The sequence below is a fragment of the Orbicella faveolata genome, unplaced genomic scaffold (genome assembly GCF_042242905.1).
Source record: "Orbicella faveolata isolate gen_17 unplaced genomic scaffold, um_ofav_v1 contig_24, whole genome shotgun sequence".
In the NCBI taxonomy this organism is placed as follows: domain Eukaryota; kingdom Metazoa; phylum Cnidaria; class Anthozoa; order Scleractinia; family Merulinidae; genus Orbicella; species Orbicella faveolata.
In genome coordinates, this window is record NW_028301552.1 from 27,816,912 (window position 1) to 27,831,627 (window position 14,716).

General features: G+C 39.0%; 1 long non-coding RNA gene across 1 annotated transcript; it reads right to left on the bottom strand.

Moving 5' to 3' along the window:
- Positions 1-11,831: 11,831 nt before the first annotated feature.
- LOC149111188 (uncharacterized) lies at positions 11,832-13,998 on the bottom strand. The gene is made up of 2 exons (XR_016207693.1): positions 13,676-13,998; positions 11,832-13,351 (listed from the first exon to the last, which is right to left on the bottom strand). It is a non-coding gene; the product is annotated as an uncharacterized LOC149111188 (long non-coding RNA).
- Positions 13,999-14,716: the final 718 nt, after the last annotated feature.

Here is a 14,716-nt window from a genome sequence, read left to right on the forward strand (position 1 = left end):
TTTGGTGTTCAAAGGGCAAAAAATGAGACCTCCCCTGAGACTCCAAAACTAAAAGTCAGAGAAGTGAGCCAAATTGGCTTTTGAAATATCTCATTGCACCCAACTTCTGTGCCATGTTTCAGCCAAATCAGTCGACCACAACTTTTGGCCCCTGGAAAACTTTCTCAGACAATGACCAGTCCGGGATCGTTATCAGATTTGATAACCTCGACCAAAACAAACCATTAACCAATCGCTGCACAAGTTTTCGTTCAAGTGACATTATTTGGTAGGAACAGTGTATAATTCAATATGGCGGTCGACGGGGCGCTGCGATGCAAAACTCGACAACAGTAAACCTACCCGGCCCCATGTAATGACCAAGCTATATCCACAAAATCGACATAAATTTGCTATTTTGATTCTATGGTACCAGTATCCGCCATCTCAATACCTAGGAACACATCAATTACAGCTGTAAATATGGCCGCCGTTACGAACAACTCATCGTAAATCAAAATACTCCCGTGTACTTTTTTCACAGATCGTGCACAACACTAAAAACGCGTTAAATCCCAAGAATATGGCGTGAAGATTAACGACATATTTTTTGTGATTTTCGCAAAAATCTGCAAGTAACTTAAATCTAATGACAAAATGAGAAACATACCTGGTTTGGATGCAAAATTGCAAGCGCTGTTTCACTTTACGAGTAGCATTTTACATCGTTTACGCTGGTCTTCAACCGCCATCTTCAAAACACGTGAGGCTCCTTCTTTTCTGGTACTTATCGAATAGAATTATGGGTGAATTACCCTAGTATAATCGAACAAATAACGAGCAAAGCGAAGTGAATACGAAAAATCCCGATTTTTGAAATGGCCGCCATGTTGTGACGTCACATGGTTATCAAATCTGATAACGATCCCGGACTGATGACACTTTTTTCTGCCATCAGGGGAAACTTTGTACCCAAAGACTGGAGTTTTGCTTTATATCTGGATAGACTGCTTTTATATGACAAACACAGTGCGAGCCGCTGATGGAATACGGGCTCCGATAAATGAAAGTCGGAGCGGTCGCAATTAACTCAATCTCGTTCCCAGAGCCCACGTGTCTTTTGGTCATCGCCAAGACACGAATCTCTGGAATAATCAATTTCCAGACGCCAAGATGTTAGGAGTTCCGGTTTCACGGCGCATGCGTGCCTTGGTTTAAAACATGGCGATCTCGTTGCCAGAGCCAACGTGTCTCTTGGTTGGCGCTGACCAAAAGACACGTGAGCTCTGGGAACGAGATTGCAATTAACTGGCTATTAAGAGCAATCGTCCCAAAATTTCGCCTGGAGGTATGCAAAATGAAAAATTCGAAAATCCCCAAACTTTGCCAGAACATAGGTCTGGATGAACTATTTCTAGAAAAAATACTTTAAGCTCGATTAGATTTTTATTTTACGCGAACGACGACAAAATCGGTTTGGCGGCTCTCATATCAGTTTCACGAGCTCCAAACAATGTATTATTTGAGCTTCGCTTAAAAATAAACAAAACGGTAACTCTGGCCATTGAATATCTAAATGAAAAGAACACATATTTACAAACAGTCTGACATGTTATTTGTCCGATTCCATCGCAAACTGAATTTTTGGGCGATTTTTGCTTTTCTTCAATATTTCACTCATTTCGGCGGACAAAAAAACGGCAGAAATGAGAGGGTAAAATAGCACCTTGGTACATGGCATCGAGTTACGTCAAGTTAATCCAGCGAAAGAACAGGGTTTCTTCTTCAAATAGCTTCAATAAAATTTTTGCGCTACTTAAGAGTCACTGCCTGTAAATATGGAGAATCCGACGACAGGTCGGAAAATTCAGATTTTCTTTTATTACGTCAAAAAGACCCATTTGATGAAGTATTTCCAGAAATATACTTTCAAAGTTCCAGCGACTTCACATTTTTGTGAAATCTTGGAAAGTTCGAAATACCGCTCAATCAACCAAGATGGCCGATGGAATTTATGCAAAATTGCACATTTTCAACAGACCAGTACAGAAAGAAGGGAACTTGCCTGGATTTCATATTCACACAGTTTGTAATTTACACTTTGATCATTCCTCTGAGCTAAAAGTCATCTTGAAGTAAATATGTTTTGTCTACTTCTTGGCCGTTTGAAAAATACAACTGTCGCAATTTACTTTACAAGAAAAATTTCAACTGATTTTAGAGGGTCATAACTCTTCTAGTATACAAATCTCTCAACAAATAAAAGGTTCTAAAGGAAGAGCTATGCTATAGGTATACCATATCTAACTGGCTAGCTTGGCCCGTCAAAATTAAAGGGTATTTTGGCCAATTGCGTCTTTTTTGGACGAGCGAGCAAGAACTTCGATTTCGCAGTCATCTTTATGAACATAATTCGACATGTTTCATAACACAAATTATTCGTAGACATCGTGTATTGTAGACTGAAGCAATACTTTAAATAATACCTCAGAATAAGCCTTGGTTATAGATGACACAGTCTTCTAGAAATCAGCCGGCGCCCAAGCAGACGATTTTGGCAAAATGTCGGCCCTCAAGGTGGAACGGTAGTCCTGCATTCAAAACTGGAGCACCTTTGGCGAATAAATGGAGAAAAGGCATCGCAAATTCTTCCTTGGATTTATTAGTTCTCTCTTTTTACTTTAAAAAAGGGGAACCAATCCCGACTGCAGCGATTAATAGAGCGTTCGCTCGGAACGAAACGCAAGTGTTTATGTAACATTCGTGTACACAACAGGAATATGCAAATTGTTCTCCTTGTCACGGTGTCACGCCATGCAATTCATCACGACAACATATCTAACAACGCTGGCTGACCAGTCACAGTTTTAAACCGCTGCATTTGAACTTTTCCCTCTACATTGTTTAGAGAAGATACATATGGAAAATGGCCAAAAAGGAAGTAGCGAACGTTTCTCGGTTTTATCTGTCAAATTTACGAAGATTTTGGATTGTGAAACTCCCGTTCATGACTTTATGAGTCTTTATGGCCCGTCACAAGAGTCACGTCGTCTTCTCACGTAGATTTCCACAGGACTTTGCCATCTATAACCAAGGCTATTGATTAGGTATGATTTAAATTATTGCTTACATGTGTGATACACAATGTCAAAGAATAATTTGTGTGATGAAACAAATCGAATTATGTTCATAAAGATGACTGCGAAATCGAAGTTCTTGCTCGCTCGTCGAACCATTTGAACGCCACCAAAGTAGACCAAACAAGCGAAGTACGCGCGTGAACGCACTGCTCTAATCTTTGACCGGAAAGGCTGAGTCTGCACTTGATGGGTCATAGTGCCAGGCGTTCCTAGCGGAGAGCGCGAAACTGGGGATGATAATTGCAACACGAAGACGGAACAGTAGTGACAAAACTATGGCTACTGACTTAACAAGCAACTGTATGATGCTCCTACGAACACCTCAGATGTTGAAGAAATCGGGGATCAACAAAGGAAACGCAATGAATTACCTGGCATTCGTCGTCCGAATCGTCCAGGTTTGTGCTGTAAAGCCCCGTGACGTGATTGGCTGAAAAAAAGAGGAGCCTGCACTCATTGTGGTTAGTTGAAGAATATCTTTTCATATTTCGAGCTGGGACCAGTTTATTTTTGTTTATTTTATTTTCGAAAATTTAATTTTACATATTTTTCTTATAATTATCATAGTTATTCGATGTTCCGGAATAGAATGTTCCGGAATGTTCCGGGGTGTCCCATGTTCCTGGTTTTATCGACGGCCACATTTTAATAGATGGGAAGAAAATTTACACGTGGGTATAATCCTGTGCGTCTGGGAATCATCAAGTACTTAGCACGCAATGACTGATGCGAGAGCACTTTAATTTCGCTTTCGATATCCACAAACAAACGTCTAAACCGCCCACCAACGCATAATCAGATTACTTCAGAGTCGATAATCTGTGCCGCGTTTGTACAGCCGGAGTTGCATGATACAGGTTAAGAAATGGAAACCTGTGGCTACTCTGAACTTGTTGGAGGGCCGTGTGGATGCAGTAGTTTTAACCCGGCAAATGCTGTGTGTGAAGCGATAGAAAGATGCAGAAGAAACATCAGGAGTCATTTGAAGTTTTTCGACTGCTTTGATTCAACTTTGCAAACGGAGGCAGATCTTCTTCTCTTGTCAATATTTCTCCCAAATTTTGTAGAAGTTATGCAAGGTATAAACAATGAAATAAGTCGAGATGGTTACTGAAGTAAGGCAATGCCTTGTAGTTTTAACCTGTAGCTTTGTAGTTGTACCGAAAAAATGACTGCAAAGCTTAATGAAGGCCATGATGTAGTCTCTGCGGATGATCTAAAACGAGCTATTCTATCTCATGGTGGTGTCAGAGGTGTCCGAAAGCAGCATCCAATTTCGTTGCAGGGGAAACTGAAAGGAGTGAGCAACTTAAATAATTTCCATTATGGAGAGGAATGTCTGACTGTATGGAAAGCATTTTATGTGGGAGAAGGAAAGGCCATCCCATGGTCTCAGTTGCAAGGTAAAAAAAAAAATTTCTTGCTTACTTTTACCAAATTTTTATTTTCTCGCGCGCTTTCTTTTCGAGTCACGCTCGACGGACTAAGTAAGGGCTGCTCGTAGTATATCAGGGTTACCGCTAATGTAATCAATTGAAGAACCTTAGGTTCGGTTTATACCCTTATTACTGAAGGCGCTTTTATTTCAAAGGTCATTGCCAAACAATGCAACAAAATCTCGTGTCTTGTACTATAAGTTAGTTATTTGTTATGCTCTCTTTTCCTTAGTCCAAATGGGTTCAGTGAAGGATCCAGTATTCCCCGAGAGTTCCTTTTCTCCTGGAGACTTCCAAAACGTCTCTTTGTTTGACAACACGAAACATTGCATCCGCTGACAACGAGCACGCTGGTCTTTTTTCCCGTCCGGTTGAAGGATGCGTGAATACTTTTCAGCGCCATTGTAACCTGGAGCGGCATATGTATTATGGCAAGTGCAAATTTGTAGAGGAAAGACACTCTCTTCTCGACAAGACAAAGATTATTTACGTTGAAAAACTACAGGAAGGATCAAGCGCACAGCCATTTATTGCCGGTTCTGAGCTTTCAGAGCAGAGTGTTCGGGCGTTACCGCAGGGCGGGGCATTGCGATCTACGAGGAAGGCTGCCCGCTTCAGTGCTAAGCAGAAGGCCTACCTAAACGAAAAATTTAAAATAGAGAACAGACAGGATTCAAAGCAGACCCCGCACAGGTGGCACAAGATATGAGACATACAAAACATGAAGACGGGAGTCGCAGATTCACTGAAGATGAATTCCTAGCCCCACAGCAAATAAAATCTTATTTTTCAAGAATGACAGCAAAATTCAGGCAAGAAAGTCACGACGTTGCAGACGAGTGGGGCGGTCAAGCTGTTGCAGAGCAAGACGCGTATTCCTCCGCCCGTGCGCACATTCTTGAAGAGTGTCGGCTGATCCACCCGATCACTTACGATACATACAATCTCTGTGAACTGTACTCAAGAAATAAGCTAACCAAGCTCAGCGTCCCTATTTTGCGCATAATATGCAGCCACTTTGAAGTGAAAATTGACAATATTCCACTAAAGTTAAAAAAGCCGTATGTTCAATTAATTGAAGAGCTCGTGAGATCGTGCTCGTGTGCATAACTGTCTTAAATTTTTGTTTACATCGATGTGAGACTATTCATCCCTATTGGGTCGTTACGTCGATCAGAGTCATCAGATGTTACATGCATTGATTAGGATCGACAGATCGACCCATTACCCATGCCTCCGTCGCTTAGTTTTTGTTTTTCACACTAGTTTGGCTACAAAACAACCTCGAGTTTCATGCTAATAGCCTATAGCCACCAAATTTGTCAGGATGTTCACGATTAACAGGCCCAGCGCGCTGGAGTAGGGGTAGACGTATCTTGTGAAATAATTATTAAACAAAAATAGGAAAAAACTATTCCAGTATTGTGGTTTGCAACAAAATTTTACTAAAAATAAAGGAAGTGTAACGACTACCTTTTTTAATTACATTACAAGTCGAACCCCTATTAAGCAGCCACCTGTTAAACGGCCACCCCTTTCAGGGGGCTGGTAATCGAAGTCCCAAAATCCATTTCCCCAAGGGTGGCCGTTTAATAGGGACAATACGGGTTCGACTATAGAACACGTGCAAGGTGCGTGGGCCTTCAGCAGTCTGTCACGCAATTCTCACTGTTTGCAGCGGTTGGCTGTTAACGGAATCAACTTGTGAAGCCAATACACATGCAGTCCATGCTTGGCACAGATTAACTACAATACTCAAATTGAAGTATAAATACGACAAAGTATCGATTTTACGGTTTGTTACAATTTACAAATTGTATCCGTCCTCGGCCGTTCAAAACATGAGGATTTTGTATTTTACTTCGAAAAATAATCGCTAAAAGTTTAAATTTCAGGCAACCTGAGCAGTAGACAGGACAACTATTGATAGAAAGTAGCTTTTTATTCGGAAAAGTTACGATTTTTCGCCAAAAAGCTGGCCTATTGTCTTTTCTACGAGCGCTTTGTTGATTTTCACCTCTAATTGCGTCACAAGGAATAGCGTGTTTTGTCCTTTGTGCCACTTTTGTCTGGCGCCTTAAAATTTCGCATTTCGATTCCTGTCGGGAACTCAGAATTTTTTTTTTTTTTCTTTGTCCCACGCTCGTGTCATGTTGATTAATTCACCTTCACATTTCATTATCGAGCTTAAAATTCACCATCTTTATTAACTTATCAATATTTCATACTGTTTGTAAATATGTGTTTTTTTCATTAAGATATTCGATGGCCAGATTTACCGTTTTGTTTATTTTTAAGCGAAGCTCAAATAATCCATTGTTTGGAGCTCGTGAAACTGATATGAGAACCACCAAACCGATTTTGCCGCAGTTCGCGTAAAATAGAAAGCTAATTGAACTTAAAGTATTTATTCTAGAAATAGTTTATCCAGACCTATATTCTGGCAAAGTTTGGGGATTTTCGAATTTTTCATTTTGCATACCTCCAGGCGAAATTTTGGGACGATTGCTCTTAAATCAGATAACAGATTATTCCAATTAGCCATTATATTTTATTGTTTAAAGTGCCCATGAAGTGAAATTTTTTTTGCTTTTGTCTGTCGCTTGTTATGTCTACTTTTGGAAACTGCCTAAGGCGAATAATGTTACAAAGAGAAAAATCCGACTTTTTGCCGCCCAAAGTGAACTCAGTATAGCAAAACAGGGGGTCCGGAGACTGGCAACGAGTTTACAAGCGATGACGTTGAAAATTGTTCCAGCGATTTATTTACCCTACTTTGCCATTGTAGCTATGTGAATTGCCATAGGAGATTTCTTCAAAGTTTGCCATTTTTTTTTGCAAGTAAAATGTCAGATAGTGATGGATATATGTCCTCTAGTGAAAGCGCGCAAAATGGACCTACTTTCGGTTGTCAAATTCGAACTTTGAACAGCAAAAAGTCAAACTTTTCTCTGTTTAACATTATCCGCTTTTGGCAATTTCGAAAAGTAGACATAACAAGCGACAGAAAAACGCAAAGAAAAAATTCACTTCATAGGCACTTTAAATAAAAACCTTTATTTTATATCTAGAGTTAGGTATACGCTCGAATATACGATGCGGCGCTTCCATGTCGCAAGAATCTTGGCATTTCAAAAATGAGTGGGTTGGAATTTAAATGAGGTTTTACCCTTGATGTTGCTTGGGTGCATTTTAGAATACGATGTCAAAACTTTGTCAATACAACGACATGTAATACTAAAAAACTCTAGAGTAGTAAGTGAATATCCTTATGTCTCGAACAAACCGTCAGCCATGAAAATCAAGCTCAAAAAAAGGGATTTACATATTAGACATTAGAGGAGAGGACAGGCTTCATTTGCAATGTGCACGGATCTTTGAAGAAACGTAAACAAAGGTAAAGTCAGCTGGGCAGTTGCGTTAACGTTTTGATGTTCACCTCATTCGGTAAGCCAATCAGCGTTGTGTTTTGTTGTGCCTTTTTTACTTTTGTAAGTCAAGATGTCATAATGTGCGTTTATTGGGATAAAAGTTTATCCTATTATAAAGAATAGATGAACCTTATCAGTTAACAATTAATATTTAGCCTTGGCTATTTTTCGCTTGCGTCCCTCACCTGCTTATTAATCACACGTTGGGCAGCACAACGTACTCCAAAAGATGCGCAGTTAATCTATACTAAAAGCAGGGCAAAATTCAAATTTTAAAGTGTCCTCATTTTTGAGTGGATAGACATGTTTAAATTAAATTTTAACTTGAGATCCTTGTTGCAAGTTCTTTAATAAAAATATCGCCTATAACTAATAACAACTGGAATCAAGTTTGTGATGTTACGTTCCTATGAAAAATGACAAAATTTTAAAAGCTAAAAGCTTCGGATTTTAGAGAACAGCACTCTGTATACTGGGGCTAATGTTCAGGACCAGAAAACTGATACAAAACTCAAGTGGATACGGTGGTAAAGTGTACCTTTCTGTGTCCACCGTGTCTCGAATAGTATTGAAAGCTGGCTACAAAATATTTTGAATGTCGTGGCCAACATCTAGTCCTCTTTGTTCAATAGGAGGTTGGGGAGGGGGAGGGGGTGTGCCTCGTGGGTTTCAGTCCACCGCGTGGCGTGCTATGTCATAGTGTATGGGCAATCCACTTCCAGCACCTTCTCTTAATGGTAGTGTTGATAGGCTCCTGACCGGTTCCAACAACAAATCTCTGTTGGTGATCACTTCAGGCCAATACACCCTCAGAATCCTCCTCAGACACTTGTTGATGAAAGTTTGTACTTAATTTGTTGATATTGTCGTTACTTTACATTGGTGTTGAAAATTTTGATTTTGGTAGCAGTCCAAACCGGGCAAAGCACTGCAAAAGCTTGTTGTACTTTCTTTCTTCTAAGTTACTTGTAATAATCTATGTTTACATATATTTCCACTCTTACAGCATACGTCACCCTTTCAAAAACGGCCCACGGAAACTTGGCGGAAGACAGGATAAAGACAGGATAAAAGACAGGATAAAACCAAAAATCTGTAATTATAACCTTCTAACAAAACGCACGAGGTTTGGCTCGTATAATATACATGCAACAAGACACAGTAGCTCGCCAAGTTTCAAAGTTAGTAAGCAATTAAACTAAAACTGAACAAATGCATCATTCACGCTCAATTTTTACGGCGATTTCTTTGGCCTCGTCATCTACCATCTTAGTTGTAGAAACTTTGAGATCAAACTCTTCATTGACTTCTGCTCTACACATATCGGTTGTCACACGCCAAGATTTCACAATCTGTCATATTTAAATTGCTGTTTACTCAGAAAAAAAATAAGTTCCTTTTAATATAACTTCCTTGAGACGCGTTGGCAAAGATCTGCAACTTTATTTCCAATTAACTACCGCAGCCGCCATCACATACTCGAAGCCCCATATCTGATAGGATTGAAATATAACTTTCATTTCTTCGGGATCAGTTATATTTATATTTCTTTTGCTCTAAGGTTTCAGTTAAGCCAAGAGGAATCTGAATGACAAGCAAGAGCAGTTAACACAACAAAGGTGAGAAACAACTTATAATTTTTGGCGTTTTTGCCAATCGTCCAGACTATTCTAAAGAAAGGTTTGCGAAAACGAAGCCTCCAGTTTTTAAAAACAATGCTTTATAAACATAGGACGTCGTATCCAGACAAAATGCACCGTGCCATTTCGAAAACTGTGGTCGACTGCTAACTCTGTAACCTAACCCTAGGCTTTTCAATAATGTTAGTGTGGAGGACAGGCAAGTGTGCCGAGATGTTAGGGTACACAAAACTCACTCAGTGTATCGACAAATCAAGATTTATTTCTTCCCTCGCGTTTGGCATTTTACACTTCACTCCGAACGTCGTGTTCACTTCAATGCCTTATTCTTCCTCTTTTAAAACCTATCCGATTACAAAGCTCTCTGATTACAACAGTCAATCTTACGCCTACGCAAAATTATGGTCATACAATTTCCGGTCACGCTCCCCTAAATATTGTTTCGCAATTTTTACTACAAATGCAGTCCTTATGTATTAATCATTGTCTCTAAGAATATTCTTAACGCGAAATGCTGCGTCCAAAGTTGCTCGCCTCCTTTCTCTGGTAGGTTCCATTCTCTTCGAACAAGCGTCTTGTTCAAGCTTGTTCTGGCTCATGTTCCGCGCTTCTGATCTCCGAGGGGCACACAGACTGTATCGGTCTCTCCAATTGCTTCCCCTTGTGTGGTAAGATCACACCCCTCGCCACGTCATCTCCTCTCACGATTCGGATCACTTTCCCTTTCTTCCAACGTCCTTGGTTTTTCTCTTCTCCTAGAATCAGCACTATTTCTCCGACTTCTGGGGTATGCGTGTTATGTCGCTTCACTCGATGGCTCTCCATTCACTAATGTTTAGCGTTGATGGCTCTTAATTCAATAATGTTTTCAATAATGTTTAGCGTTGTTTAGTCGTCTGTGAAACCTCGTTAGTTCATTATCTTCAACTTCGAAAACTGTGGACTGCTAACCCTATAACCTAACCCAAGGCTTTTCAATAATGTTAGTGTGGAGGACAGGCAAGAAAAAAAAAGCGTAAAAATTAGTCCGTTGACACTAAAATCTGTTAACGGAAAAGCAGGTCAACAGTTAGCTAAACAGAGACGCTAGTTTGCGTGTACAAAACCTCATCATGATTTTGCTACGTCTTTTCAGACAGGCGAAGAAGACCTTTGAAAACGAACTAATTCGTGCAGGGACCTTTAGAAATACTGTGAATATCATTCAAAAAGGACCGAAAGATTGATAAATTCAACGTTTTTAATTTCACTAAATTGCTCGCTTTTGTGTTTTGTGCCGCAACTTCCTCTTCTAACAGCTTCTAACATTAATAAAGTGTATTATCGTTTGTCTCACGATGTAGTCACTTGAGATGTAGATCGCGGCGTTTCGACTGCTTACTGCTAGTCTTCTTCAGGCGATAAGGTCGACTGATTGCACGAAATCATTTATATCACAAAGGTCGGCTTTGATTGGTGCATTTCGATCCTCCTATTGTTCCATTGTTCCGGCGAGTAGCTGTTCCCTCAGTGGTCCGCTGTTGTACCGTTCTCCTTTTGTTGTGTATTTTGATCGTGGGCATCCATGCTTCAGGAATTTTAATTCCACTATCCCTGTTGATGTTATTAGGGTGAAGTCTTATGTCAATAGCTTCCTTGACCCTACATGTGTACCAGTGAGGATCTCGATCAATAAACTTGACCTCATTCCAGATAGGATAGTGGCCGGTCTCGTGGGTGTGTTCAGAAACGGCGGAGGTCTGGGTACGGGCGAGTCGTATATCCCTGTCGTGTTCTTTGATCCTCTCCTGCATAGATCTCCCTGTTTCCCAGATGTAGACTTTGCCGCACTCACAGGGAATCCTGTAGACAACACCATCTTGTTTAGCCGGGTTGACGATGTCCTTTGGTCGCACTAAGAAGACCAGCAGTAAGCAGTCGAAACGTCGCGATCTACATCTCAAGTGACTACATCGTGACACAAACGATAATACACTTTATTACTGCATCTACCACGATGAATAACAACAACCTTTTCCTCGACAGCTTCTAACATTTTTTTTGATTTTTTTTTTGTTATCGGGCAATAAAAACGTGAAATGACAAAGTATGATAAAATCATTTGTCTGGAAACTTTCGTAAAAACTGAATCAGATAATTTCTAAGTCCTCGCCAATAAATATATAATATATAGATTTAGCCAAGCCTAAAAGCAGAGCTCGTCAGTTATTTTTTGGAATGTTGTTACTAATGAAAATAATCCAACATGTACATGTATGTGAGATAAACTGCGAGCGATTTTATAGTTTCAGCCCGAAATAGGATTACATCAACAGATTGAGGTGTAAGATGGTGTGATGATGAAAATAGAGCCATGATTTCAAGGATTTCAGGGGTGCCACCAAAAATGTTGATCACATAACAGAACTGTCTTCTATGGTTTTTGGTGGCATTTCTTGTTCTTTCTTACTGAGAAAGACAAGACATTGTTATTAATCATTATATTCCTTCTTAGTTAACATAGGGACTCCCGCACGAAAGACGTTTACACAGTTTTTTGTTGTGGGGTATGACTGAAATGAGGTGGTTACAATATACGCAGTCCCCAAATCTCTACCAAATGAAATCTCACAAAAATATCAAAATAGTATACACATGTAAAAAGTTAAAAAGTTTGTTTTCAAACTTGATCCCCAAAGATAGTTAGCCATCTTCATTTTCGTATGGAGTCTCCTCCTGCTGAAAGGATTTGCATCATATCTCAAAGTATAAGTATAAGCAAAATCACTCAGGCATGAACGATAAATATGATATTTTTGTTGCTGATCATGAATACTTGCACAGGCTTCTGATAATAATTGTATTATTCAATTCCAAAGTTATTTGTTCTTTTTCTCGACTGAGATTGTGGACTACCGGAGCTGTTATTGGGTACCATTAGTTAATTTTGCTATGAATAAATTATACCAAGAATTATAAGTAAGCTATGAGTAAGTTATATTATGTACGTGTATTTTGTCAGCACTACACAACCAAACGCTCTCAAAGATTATGAGGCACAGGTACACTTGTCAGAAAAAGCCAGCATATCCAAGATATGATTTGATTGACACATCAATTAAAGGTAATTTACAGCAAAATGGATAAACAATACATCAATATCCTACATGCACCAAAGCTGGACATGAGGTTACAAGGCAATCATTTAAACAACAGATTGAAATAATTTATAAATTAGAGAACACTACTTGTACAACACTAAGGAAAAAAATTAACCTTATTGGACGTTGCGAATGGCAAGGCTGTCGGTAGAATGTCTCAAATTTCTCCACTCTTTCTTTCTACGAAAATACTAATTGTGCAACTTTGCTTAAGACCCAGTTCTCCATTTCGTGTTGGCAAAATATTAATTTATGCCATGCCCAATGCAGGTTATCACAAAATTGATTTAAGAGCAACATAAACCAAGCACAATAAATATCATTTTTAAGCCAAAAAAGCAATTATTTAACTAAACTGTGACATGGTGAGTAAATTATCTCTAAGAAAAACTGATTAACTTAACAGACACTTTAAATAATTAGTTAATACATGTATAATAGGTGTTTCTTAATAATGTAATACAGGGTATCTATCACAATGTTGCAGCTATGATATTACTACACGCAGTATGGGTTGCAGAACTCAACTTCCGAGTCAGTTTGTTCAATGAACTTAGTGCAGAAATTATTATGGCATCAAGTTGTCTGTAAATATAGAGAAACCAAACAAAGCATTACAATCTTAAGTAATAAATTATTGAACTCATTTACATGTATGTACAATGTATGTGCCATTAATATTAGGGATCTCTCAGAAGCTGCATCTATGATGATTTAATTTGCTCGCAGTGCATTTTTTTATGGAACTTTTCACACATATCTCTGTCATAATAGTGATCTCTGTGTTCTACAACAATTAGTACACAAGAAAATACACTCAGTAAGATATTGTTTACAATAAAAATCAATCCCTATATACAATCTTAAGGACCTTGAATTTATATTTCTTTAGAAATACATGTATCTCACCTGGCCATGGTTGCTTTGAAAATCTTTGATGTTTTAATCCAGGCTGCCCATGTGTACACTGTTCATATATTGACTGAGAGGAACAGGGATGTAATCATACTGTATATAGCTGCTATTTGAACACCACTGAACATACAAAGACATATCAATTACAATTTATAACCAACAGATGACATTCCTTTCATTGATATACAGTGTACTTCATTGTTAGTTGTTTACTGAGTGTCTTCAGTAGTGAATCAAATGTTAGGGGGATGGTACCAAAACTTCCACAGTGACAGGCTCTGCCCTGAGATGCAAAGCAAACATATATAACTGTTATGAACTTGGCCACTTGCTTTCGAGAGCACATGTAATTTGCATCACATTACTATGTAGTAGCATTGGTCAACTAAAAACAACATAATTTGGTTAATTAATATACACTGTACATTATTAGGTTGAAATATTGGTGTAGATCGTTGCACACCAACAGATACAGAAACTATTGGCAGCTGAATCATAACAGGTGAAAAACCGTGCATGAGACATTTACATGTACGTGTAGCAACCCTCCACTTCAGAACCATCACAGATATGATATGATATTTTTAAACTCTCTGAAATGTCAGATTATTCAAGATTAACATGCACGTACACCATTAAGGGCAACCCTAAAACACTGAAACCGGAAACCGTAATCCGGAACCCGAAACCAGAATCCGGAAACCAGATATTATGAATGATGATAGAAAATATTAATAATTCACTTCAGCAATGTCTAATAAATAAATATGGGGAAAAATTATTTTGCTGTTATTTATTTTCTTGGCTTTACTTCAGCCACAAGCTGTAATTGCTAAAAAATTATTGACAAGTTCTGAACAACCCTTAGCTATACATCTCGCGCGATTGTTCAAAAGCTGGATAAAGCTATCCATTGGGTAAATCACTATCCAGTCAGGGTTAGTGCTTTTTCGGGTGGATAGAGTTACTCATAGTCTGCCAGCAGGCTCTGGTATCTGTCTCTAGTGTCTGAGCAGGGTAAATAAGAGTCTAGTG